Source organism: Cupressus sempervirens, chromosome 7 (genome assembly GCF_028749045.1).
Source record: "Cupressus sempervirens isolate cs-2001-9-10 chromosome 7, ASM2874904v1, whole genome shotgun sequence".
NCBI lineage: Eukaryota > Viridiplantae > Streptophyta > Pinopsida > Cupressales > Cupressaceae > Cupressus > Cupressus sempervirens.
The window spans coordinates 755,811,810-755,824,033 of NC_143124.1; the positions used below are offsets into that span (position 1 = coordinate 755,811,810).

At 32.2% G+C, this 12,224-nt stretch overlaps 1 pseudogene; it reads left to right on the plus strand.

The window, feature by feature from the left end:
* Window positions 1-6,262: 6,262 nt before the first annotated feature.
* LOC149549479 (putative fatty acyl-CoA reductase 4) overlaps window positions 6,263-12,224 on the plus strand; it is a 57,461-nt pseudogene continuing 51,499 nt past the window's right edge.

Here is a 12,224-nt window from a genome sequence, read left to right on the forward strand (position 1 = left end):
AGTCCTTCAACCCATTAAACATTTTCACATGTTATCTTATCAATCAGTTGAATAATGCCCTTACCTTTTATAACACATGGGATATCATTACCAAATTTAACGCATCCACCATTATATGTACCAATATCTTCAAATTTGTCTTTATCACTAGTCACATGACTAGAACATCCACTATCAATCATCCATCTATTACTTTTGTTTGCATTAGAAATTAATGTAGTTTTCTCATCTTCATCAGACTCTTCTTTCATAGAAACATAGACAACTTCATCACCATTACTCTCATATTCAATATCAGTCTTTTCTTCAAAAATATAACAAAATTTCTTACCTTTTTCATCCTTTCTTCTTGTCTTTGTCATATATTCTTCCTTTTTAATTTCTTTCCTTCTTTTCATCCTTATCTTCTCTGTCAGGACATCTAGCAGCAATATGACCAACTTTTTGCATGAAAAACAAATGATAGGTAATTTGCCTTTGTATTTACCTCTTCAAAACCTTTTTTGCAATGAGGGCTCAAGTTCGTCAATCTCATCATCAAAACTATCACTTTCACTCTTCACATGTTTTCCTTTCTTCTTAGTAAGATCCAATTGTGACTTGAAAGCAGATTCAATGGTAGCAGGTGTGTAGTTATCAAAATTAGACATCTCAAAAGTAGTAAGTCTACTAACTACACCTTCTAAGGTCAAATTGTTACCTGGTGTACATCTCAGTTCTTGAATTGTAGAGACTCTAATAGCATAAATAGGGAGTAGAATCTTCAATACCTTGTTTATCACTATTTCATCTTCAATTGTTCCATCTGCTTGAATAGAATTAACAACCTCTTTAACTCTTGTGTAGTATTGTACTATGTTCTCACTGTCCATCATTATCATATCATCAAATTTACCTCTCAAACTTTCAAGCTTGGCTCTTAGTACATTGACATCACCTCCATATATAGTCTTCAGTATGTCACACATCTTCTTTGCAGTATTGCAGTCTTTTAGGTCATCAAACTTGGCATAGCTTAGGGCTGAGGAAATCTCCAACATTCCTTAGTTGTGATCTAAATTATGTCTCAATTCTTCAGTAGTCAAAGTAGTAGTTGTTACCTCTACATATTCATTGCTCAAAAAATTGATAGTAACATCACTGATACTAGATATGTACATCTTTATTAGGGTCTACAATGAAAGAAAGTTCTCCTTATTCAGCTTGAGTACATCTCTCTTGTTTGTCATGATCTTTAGCTTTAAGTACCTTCAAACTTCTCTCTGTAAGCACTTAGCTCTGATACCAATTGTTAGAATTTTTTAGAACAACTTAGAGGGGGGGTGAATCAGTTACTCAAAGTCTATATGTATGACTTAAACTATTAAACATTAAACACGTCAATGTTTAGTTGATCCTGCTTAACTTGTTGTTGCTCGGTCTTACTGTAAAACTATCATCAACTTAACTTGCATTACATAATGAAAAACAACATCACATGTAAAACATTCATAAGACATTCGTCACAGTTTGACACTAGGATTTTACATGGAAAGCCAATTTGGGAAAAACCACTAGCAACATGTCACTCTTTTTCACTCTGTCAAAGTGAGCTCTGTTAGGAGCCAACGCTATTAAAGATTTACAATACACACTGTTAAATGTGACCTGGCTAGAGGATTTAATCACCCTATTAAAATTGGCCTTGTAAGAGGACTTTGATCATTCCATTTAGAATGTCACCTAGTTAAAGGATTTACACAGATTGTTAAGTCTTCTAATAATTGTTAGGTCAACCTCTGTTAAAATGATTTCAATACAAACTATTTACAATGATGAAAAAAAGAAAACTATAGGTTTTGATCTGTGTGATCAAACCTCAGTTTTTGTGGTTTAGATCTATGTTTAGTCTTTATGTTGGTTCGCTGATAAGCCTTTCATTGTCATCTCTAATCTTGATCTACTTGGACACCCTTCAAGATATTAGTCTACTCTTCTCATCGACACTTGAGCCTTCTAATCTTGAAATCACTTATCAATGATAGCATTGTATCGACAAGCTTTCTCCTTTCGCTTCACATTCAAACTCTTGTGTGCTTTTGATCAACTTTGCTCTATATATGAACTCTCTCATACAAACTGGTTGGGATCAGTTGGGCTTGACTGGACACAACACTTAAAATTTGGTTCAGTAACCATTTAAGTAGGAAACTTGTGCTTTACAATTTTCTACATCCATCATAGATCTTAGGGTTTACGATCAACTTCAACTCGATTCAATGTATCTATACAACTTCTTGATCATGCTCTAGAAACTTCTCTAGAATCCTTCTGTTAGGTCTTTACCTAATCACCACCTTGAATTTAATGATCTGGCTCATCAATCTAATCTTCAACATGTTTTAGATCTCCCAAGAAATCAATTGAGTCACCTTGATCTTACATTCCTTTAGATTAGATCTTTTACTATCACTCGACAATCACTGAATTTTGACACTTGATCAACATTGAACTACCAGATCATTGTTTAAGTTCTAACTTGGCATCAATTAACTTGCTCAATCAATGCTAATGCTCAGTCAACATTGGATTTTCTCGACACTAACTATGGCTCAGTTGACACTAGCATTACTCAACACTCCTTAGTAATTTACTCTTTTGCTTGGCTTGGATTAGCTTTCTTGACATAAATAATTACTTTGCTTTATCAAAGTCTATCTAATCAAATATCCATTGTAACTTCCCTTTCATAACTTCAACCTTTCATCTAGGTGCTATAGTTATGAGTAACTCTTAAATCATCTTCATCAATCAAATAGATATGACATTTAGATTAGGTAGCAATATGTCTCATCCATAGATTTGACATCAATGACAAAACAACAATTGTTCCAATTGTAAGTTTCCAACAATTTCTTGCATTGAAGTAGCTCATATAAGCTCTCAAATTTTTTGAGATCCATATGAATGATATATATAGTAATAATTAATGAGATCCTCTAAGAAACTCTATGCATTCAATTTGTGCTCAACTATTAGACAACAAATGCCAACATTGTGATTTAGTCATGTGGGGTGTCTCATTATTACTAAATTTACCCCATTTTACAAGAAACAAATAAAACTTTATGTCATCTAGATATAGTTGAAAAAAAAAACAATTGAAATCAATTTCAAATTGAAAATTGTAATCACTATTTTAAAGGATAAGCTACTAAGAAAACAAATAAAAAGGATTTTCCAAATTATAAGAAAATGTGAAAAAATTATATGACAAGGATGAAAATAAAAACTTTTTATTGTAAATGACTCCATTAAAATAGTTTGTGCAAGCTCTTGTAGTTTTACAAAGTTTGTATGGACTACACATATGGTTGTATTTATCAATGAGACCTTATGAAAACCTTTTTGTATTCAATAACTAGACAATAAATGTCAAAATTGCCATTAGGTAGAATAAGATTTCTCATTATTATGAAAAAAATGTAAGAAATTTTTATGTCATTTCAAAAGAAACAAATAAAACCCTTTGCCATTTGCATGGTTAAAACAATAATTAATATTTGTTTAAAATAGAAAATTGCAATTATTACTTAAGGTATAAGTCAATAAGGAAAGGGATAAAATGATTTTTTTAATAAATAAAAAAATAGAAATAAAACAAAATAATAGAGATGTAAATAAATAGTTCAATATGATTTTTAGAATTTAAAAACATTGTACATAATGGATGCATTAGTTATCCTATATACAATGATATCTATTTTAATCACATCATTTTTTAGTTAATTCTCATGCTAATAAACTTCTTAATTTCTTTTAAAATAATTATTAAAGAAGTGATGAATACTCTTTAACTTTAAATTTTGCAATACTACTATTAGAATTTAACTATGTAGTTACTTACACAAATTTATTGACCCATTTTTCATGAGTAGCAATTGATAGAAACTCATTTCTCATAAGAATAAATAGAATGCTTGTCATTTTAGACAATATTGATTAAAAAATATTAAATCCCTTCAACTATAAAATTTAGTTTTTTAAAATTAAATAATCATAAAACACCTTGTTTGGCTCAAAACATAAAATAATGTGATTAAATTGTCATAAAACACCTTGGTTGGCTCAAAATTTATGATGAAATCATTGACTAAGCTTGGCTATTAAGAATACAAGTTTCAATGGCAGTTTTTGATTAAGTAAAATAGGTTTTGAAAGGTGCCTAAAACCCTATACAAGTTTAAAGATTTTCAATAAGTACAGAAGCAAAAGTACAATAGACAAATGAGAAACTGGTCACCCCCCAAACAAAGGTTAACCAAGGTGACAGAAAAGTCCTATCACCAGCCAAAAACAAAGATCCAGCTAGAGGGCAAAAGATTGAACTGAGAACCAAATATAACAAAGGAGCTCATAATTTTCCCTCTGTTTTAGAGCCTCCCTTGCATGATCGAAGGTTCACTTCTAAAGGAGGAGCATATGGCTTAGTTTTCTTTCCTTTTACCACAGTCCAACCATCCTCCACCTTAGCTGCCTCAGCAATCCAATCCCCAGAAGAAATTGAATAATGGAGCCCAGTGGAATTAGAAGCAACAAAAATCTCCCTAGAAGAGCTCGTAGCTAGCTAGCCCCCAACAGGACCAGGAGGAACAATCGATATAGGGGTAGGGGTGGGAGAGGGAACAAGGTCCTGGCCCCCTGCAGGACTAGGAGGAGCATCCAATACAGGGGCAGGGATAGGAAAAAGAACAGGGTCTTGACCAAGAGTCTGTACTTCCTTTGCTATCACCGGCACTAAATTATCAACTATTGGGGAATCATCCACCGGATCCAAAAGCACATCCATGGGCTTAACCATCATATAGTGCTCAAAAGATGCCCCTGACCACTAGGAAGGTGGTCGCCTTGATTTAGTGTTCACAGTAGCATAGCGAGCACCAATGTGTCCTATCTTATGACATTTTCTACATCGAAAAGGGATACCTTCGTAATCCAATATTTAGGTCCAAGAGCCCCTCAAGAATTCCAAAAAAACCTTCTCTAAAAGGCCCTTTGAAATATCCATCTCTACAAGAATTCGTGCACATGTCAAATGGAGAATATTCGAAGTGTCTGAGTCCACATATAAAAAATCACCGATAGCATCCCCAATAGCTTCGTAAATAGAATCTAGCCAAAGATGCATTGGGAGATTCAAAGTTTGGACCTAGATAGGGACCTTGTTAAAAGATTCTGTAAGTGGATCAAAATCCATATGCCACGGTTTGGCCATAAATGGATATCTGTCTTGCCATGAAAAACTATTATCGCACAAAATAGTCTTCCTATCTTTAGCAGTTTTAACTTTACTACGAAAAATCTTTTAGCCATCGGAAATATGTGGACATTAGGGTCTAAGATTGGTTCCCAATTCTTGGTGATCCATGCATGAAGATTAGCAAGAGAGGGCCAAAAACTCCAAAAGCGAAAAATAGAAGCGAAGGCAGAGAGCTCTTCTATCGTATTGTAAATATCATCAACTATATCTGGGTCTAAAGGTACTCTTATAGGGTTTGATACGCTTACAAGGAAATTTTATGGGGATGAGAAGGCTCGGCATGAGCAGCTCAAACAGCACCATGAAGACTCCCTTCGAATGCAGCCACATCAACATAAGATGCAACCCTACCCCTGAAGGCATAGGAGAAGTTGACCCAGATCCTACTGACACAGTGGCAAAAGGCATAAAACCAACAACCAATGACCCCAGCACACAGAAAAATGTGATAGAGCACATGGCAACCAACAGCAATAAATGTGAACAGCCGAATTCCAAAAGTTTTCTAGAAATTGGGCTTAATAATGAGAAAAGGAAAAGTCAATGGCTAGGGCACATGATAGCAGATGACAAGGGCACTCAGCAAATGAGCACATTCGACCCCTGCACACAGCAACTAGGATCGAGCAAGAGCATGAGCATGAGCAAGGGCTTAGGCGCTAGCATGGAGCCTGCAGCCATGGCTAGGGTAGGGGATGAGCAGGGGCTCAGGAGCGAGCATCAAATTGACATAAGATATGGGGCTCAGGTGCAAGCATCAGATTGACATAAGACATGGGGCTCAGGCGCGAGTATCAGATTGACATAAGACATAAGTTTCAATTGCAGTTATGCCTTGTTGGCATTAATAATAAATCTGTCTCAGCCAAATGATTCCCCTGAACATAAATTAATATAAAGACTAAAGAGAACATACAGACTACAATAGAAATCTCTTGTGTCCTTTAAAATTTTGTTCGTAGCATGGCAATGGAGACAACCGAGTTTCTTAGGGATAAAACCATTCTCATTGTTGGTACTATGGGCTTTCTAGGCAAAGTTATTTTTTGTATTCTATTTACTCTATCTAACTTAATATTATTATTATTCATTGTGCATTCATGTAATTCAACTGGGATGAAATTTGCAATTTTTGTGGAGAAAATTCTCCTAGTGCAACCAAATGTGAGATGCATTTATACTCTTCTAAGGTCTGAAAATATGGAATCGGCTCAAACTAAACTCTGAAATCAGGTTGGATGGCTTAAATATCATACACTAAGCTTGATTTCTATATTTAAAGTGTTAGATAGTCAAAGTTGATTTATTTTTTCCGAGCTTACTTTTTCTCTTAATGTGTGATGTTTAAGGGTGGCAGCAAACCACTTTAAAAAGACATACTAATTGTTGATTCTTTGACAAAACATGTTAAATAGTTAAAGTTGACTAACTTTTTCAAGTTTTAATTTGTTCTTTATGTATATTGTTTAATGACATCAATAAAATTATAGAACAATTCGATTGATAAATTCAAGTTACAAAAACTCGGCTTATAGTTTCATGTTGAATGTTAAATGTTATTTGTGTGTAGGTCATATCCAAAAAATTGTTTGGGTTTCTTAAAGAGCAATACAATGGAGAAAAGTATGAGGAGTTCATGGAAAGAAACCTTGTTCATGTTGTTGGAGATGTGTCACTTGATGATCTTGGAATTGAAGAAATCTTAAGGAATGATCTATGTGAAAAAATCAATATTGTTGTCAACTCTTCTGCCACTACGAACTTTCACGAGAGGTCTATTATATGTAATTAGATAATTTAATTTTATGGAACAGCAACCTGTTTGTAACTAAATATTTAGTGAAGTAGAATTTAATGTTTCAAATAATAAATAATTTGTTAATATTTTAATAACAAGGTTGACTGTTTACTTTTAACTGTGAGACACTTATTCATTTTAATAAATAATTGGATTATATTTTAATAACAAGGTCTTAAAAGGGTGACATAGTTATGGCTAGTGTTAAATGGTCATTCTTAAATATTACATACTACAAAAGAAATTAAGCTTGGAAAAATAAGTTAATTTTGACTATTTAATATTTTTAGTCTACGAATTAAACAATCAGATTTTAAATTTCCTACCATAAGAAAAAAATTAAGTCAACTTGAATTATTTAACACTTTCAATATATAAAATAAACAATTAGCATATAATATTTAGAACCAGAAACTATATTGAAAACAATATTTTTGCTTCAGTAAAAAGATAAAATCTATAAAATCCTTCGTTCCCAAATATTATAGTTTCAATAAATCTCTTACCTGAAAAGTTATACCGCATAACTCTCTTATAAAATTGAACACATTTTCTGTTATACGTGGCTTTGTAAATGGCAGGTATGATATTTCCATGAAAGTGAATGCATTGGGAAGTAAGAATGTAATCAACTTTTGTAAGCGTTGCAAAAAAACTTCAACTTCTCTGCCACATCTCAACCGGTGAATATAAAGTCCTTCTTTAAGCTTTGATTGCTGGCGTAATTATGTATTGATGTGATGAAATGAATACCCATCTTTCATAATTAATTATTTTTTTTCTGGTTTGTCTCTATGTATTTCAGCTTATGTCAACGTTGGAAGTATGGTAATGGTCAAAGAAGAAGTTGCAAGGATGGGAGAAAGAGAAATATCACTCCCTCAGATAGAATCTGAGTGCACTTTAATAGAGGAGACAATGAAAGAACTCAAAAATGTTTTAGGTGAAGAATGGTCACACGAAAAAGAGTCCAAATATATGAAAGAATTTGGGTTACAAAGGTAAAAGCATTTTGCTTTGTATTTTGAAGATTATCTATGGCTTGCAATCCTTAGGGGAATGAAGTTTCAACTTATTAGTGGAATGCAAACAGGGCAATGAACTTTGGACGGCCAAATGCTTATATTTTCACAAAAGAGCAGTTGGAGAGTTCATGGTGGATTACTTGAGGGAAGATATAGCAACTGTTATCATTCGTCCGACAATAATTGAGAGTAGCTTAAAAGAACCATTTTCAGGATGGATGGAAGGCAACAGGTATGAATGTTTGTCAAAAATTAAACTAGATGTTTTTAAGATAAAAAATGATATATACTTCTTATAACATCCCATATACTAACTTTGGGCTACTACTACGACAGACCTTTTACTCAGCTCCTTGTGAATATTTTAAAGTAACTCATTTCTAACATTGGTGCATATTTTTATTCACATATAGGATGATGGATCCAGTGATCGTTGGATATGGAAAGGGACAAATCTCTTTCTTCCTCGCTGATCCCAACTTAGTGTTGGATGTGGTATGTTGAAACCCATGCAGTAATTGTATATGTATTCAATATTTATGCTTCTGGGTCAGATTGTATGTAAGTTTATCAGCATCAACGTTTCTGATCATATTCAATGATCCATCATCAGGATGAGAGAGCTAAGAAAAAACGTTGATGCTGATAAACTTATACACAATCTCACCCAGATGCATAAATGTTGAATAGCATGAATTGTAGAAATCTATTACAATTAATTGTATATCTATTTCTTGTTATGTGATATGGTTTACAATTAACAACAATTAAAAAATATGACTTTTCACACTTTATTCTTGACTGAATCAGATTCCGGTAGACATGGTTGCAAATTGCATGATAGCATCAATAGTAAGGAATGCTTCACACTCGGGTTTATATGTTTATCACATAGCTTCCTCAAACATAAACCCATTAAAATACAGTGTGATTGTTGATTCTGTTTATACCTGCTTTTCAACACATCAATGCACTTGTAAGGAAGGGAGGATTGTAAGGGTGAAGAAATTGCAAACTTTGGAAAGCATGGCCGACTTCAAATTTTACATGACTCTCTATTATCTAATCCCTCTAAAGGTAATAAATACTTTATATTACATTCCATTCAAGGTTTGTATTGTGATGAGAAGTTTATATTGCATTCCATTCAAGGTTTTGTATTGTGATGACTAATGCATAAAATAAATATAGCAGAGACTTTATGTTGTGGATAAACTTTAAGATGGAGCCACTCTACACTCTTCTACTTGAGAAATACAAATTTAGATTGAAGCTGGCTCAAATCTATGAACCCTTTCTTTTTTTCAAGGGAACGTAAGTTATTAGTTCACTTCTTTTGAATGTTCAGTATCAACAATTTATTGGGATGTCTTTGTTTCTAAGTCTAAAAAAATTATGTTGTCATGATCCATAGGTTCAACATCTCAAACACAGAAGATTTGTTGAACAAAATGTCAAAGAGAGATCAAGAGAATTTCAACTTTGATGTCAAGAACATAGACTGGAAACACTATTTCATCAACTGTCATATTCCTGGACTTGTAAAATATGTTATGATGAGGGACTGAAAATATATTACTTGTCTGTTTGTTCTTATTTTTCTTGAAAAAGAAGTGGTATATGCCTTTTTGTTTATGTGTTAGCATGATATGTCATGTTAATAAATCTATATTGTAACTAACTGCATTGTTACAACATTTTAGTGTTTATTATTAAAAAGTTTATTTGGTGATTATAAATAAAATTTGAATAAAATGGTATTAAATAGTTTTAAAAATGTGTCAGATTTAAATGTTATAATTGTATGATGATTAATGTGTCAGATTTAAATGTTATGATTGTATGATGATTAATGAGTCGGATTTAAATAGTTTAATATGAATGTGCTATAAATATATTATATTATATAAAATATTTAATCATTTTTTTAAAAAAAAAATTAAGACGTTTATTCAATAACTCTATAGCTTTAAACATAATATTATATGTATTGAAAAATTTAAAAATTAATTATCTCTTTTTTTATCAACTTAAGGATGAAATTGAAGATAATATATTAATTAATAGATATACAAATTACATATATTATCAAATTTCAACAATAAGAAAAATTGTCTAAACCCATAAATTCTTTGATTGCATATAACCTAAGAAGTCATAGAAAAATAGAGAATTAAAGGTGTCTAAAATAGAAGACCACCATAAACTGAGAAAACCTAAGACAAACAAAGCGACACAAAATACTACTACAATTTGCATGAAATATATATGATTGTTTTGGATGCATACAAGATACAATAGCCAAAAAGATGAGAAAGTTTATGAAAGATAAAATAGAGACCCAAAACCCTACCATGTGTAAAGGATAGACCAACATCATTGTTTTGGTCTCAAAAAAGAATGAGGGTTGGCTATTTTGGAAAATAATCTACAGACTTTGCTTCTATATCATCTAGTTTTGGTCCCTAGTCTTTTGCACTACCCATCAACACATTTGATCAATAAGCCACCTTAACTTTCCCATCCTCTTCGAAAAATTTCCTCTACCTTTAAATAATTTTGAAAAATGAAATTCCCTTAATTTATTCTCAACTGGTAAAGTTTTAAGAGGAGGCCCACATTTTTTCAAATGTTGACTTTTTGGTGTATAAAGCTCAATTGCCATTGAATCTTTTTTCATTCAATTAGATGACCATTCATTTCCAAATTTTTAAAAACTCTTTCAGATCTTAATGGTTGATGTTATTGTCATGGTTTTTAAAGCTTTCTATAGCTATTATAAAGTATATTCAAAAATAGTAATTAATAAGATATTTCCCTTGCTTCAAGAGTGGGTGTAGGCAAATATTGAACCACTATAAATTATGTTCTCTCTCTTGTTTATTTTATTTTCTCCTTTTACATTTTCTTTCTTCTTCTTTTTCTAATTTTTTTCAGAGCTAGGCAATAAATGTGGTTGGGAATTCAACGAAGACTTTCTAGAATGGTGGAGGAGGTACAGATAGAGAAATTCTCAAGTCATTATTTCATATTGTGGAAGGTGCAAATAGATTCACTTCTAATTAAGAAAGATACTTCACTTTCAATAGGTAAAATCAAAGAAACCAAATTCAATGATAGATAAATATTGAGAAAAGATGGACAATGGAAACAATATTCATTTTATCGTCCAATAGTGTTATTCTCAACATTAGTGTTGAGAAGAAAAAAATGTAATTGTGTCATAATCTTTTATGCATGTATGTAATAGAAATTCTTTTAATATCTCATTCATGAGTTGAATGAAAGCACCCAGTGCATTGCTTAGCCCAAAAGACATGACTAACCACTCATACAATCCTTCCTTTGTCTTGAAATCAATCTTCCATTCATCTCCTTCTTTGCTCTAAATATGATAATATCCACTCTTCAAGTTTATGTTTTTGAAATGCACTACTTCGCTCAAATAGTCCATAATATCACCCATTCATGACAATAAAAATTTGTACTTATTGTGATCGTGTTGATAGCCCTAGAATCTGTAGACATCCTCCATTCTCCATTCTTCTTTGGTGATGATACTACTGGTATAGCACATGGACTGAGAATCTTTCTAATCAACCCCTTCTACAACAACTCTTGTACTTGTCTATTCAACTCTTCACTTTTTGTTAGTGTAATTCTATGTGATGTCTTATTTGGAAACTAGCTCCTGGAATCAAGTCTGTATGGTCTAACTAATCTTCGTTGCTAGTGGTAATCTATCAGGGACATTATCAGATACAATATCTAAAAACTCATCTAATAATTTTGTAACTTCTCCATGTGCATCTTCTTCTTCTTGGGTAAAAGTACAAACTTGTGTCACCCTTTTGTAAAGGAAAAGGCTAACAAAAGTATAACTATTCACCTTCAATGACATAAAATTGGTATTATCATTTTGAATTTGAAAATGAAGTAAACCAATGAAATGTGTAGAAATGGATGAAGTTTAGGATTGCAATTTTTAATAATTATTTGGAATAAGAATTGATATATTTTTCTATTTTTTATAGATAATTTTTTAGCTACTGAAAAATGTTGAAAATTAAGGGTCTAGTTCCCACCACAAAACTATATGGAA